The sequence below is a fragment of the Haliotis asinina genome, chromosome 14 (assembly GCF_037392515.1).
Source record: "Haliotis asinina isolate JCU_RB_2024 chromosome 14, JCU_Hal_asi_v2, whole genome shotgun sequence".
In the NCBI taxonomy this organism is placed as follows: domain Eukaryota; kingdom Metazoa; phylum Mollusca; class Gastropoda; order Lepetellida; family Haliotidae; genus Haliotis; species Haliotis asinina.
Window position 1 is genome coordinate 8,002,879 of NC_090293.1, and position 661 is coordinate 8,003,539.

Sequence of the window (661 nt, forward strand, 5' to 3'; positions counted from 1 at the left end):
TCTTCACGTATGTTTTCAAGCAGTTAGAGATTTGGGGGATGGAATTCATATTGAATCTATCCTGTTTAAACAAAGATAGTGTCTGGAAAATGAATGAAACTGAATGATCTAAATAAAGAATCTTAACGTGAAACGCCATGCCAAGATTGTTCATTATTTCCTGAAACCATTATGTCCCTGTCCACAAAATCTGTAATCATGGGGTAAGGGAATGGTACGCAGATTTACGCATACTCCTGTCATCAGTAGTATTCCTCTACTTTAAGACGATCTGTTTCTGTGCGCACATTCTGCTTGGAATTGGCAAATGAAAACAATAGACTACAAACACGAAAGATTCTTGAATTGCGTTTGCTCTGTGATACCTGCCATAGTCGAACGGCAACTTTCGACCTCTCAGTTACCTACCTGAACTAGAAATGTATCTTTTCATATTCTGACCTATGGATACAGAGCCACTCCGACCAGACTGCATGGCAAGATAAAACAGGCCTGTGCTGGTGTACTTAATGATGAAAACTTAACAATCAGAGAACTGTCTGCTGTGATGGACAGTTGAGTGCAAGTTTAATGAGGATTAAGTGCGGACTAGTGTCTTACAAACATTTAGAAATCACCAAGAACATAACATTATAATAGAGGGACTATGGTTCTGGTCCAA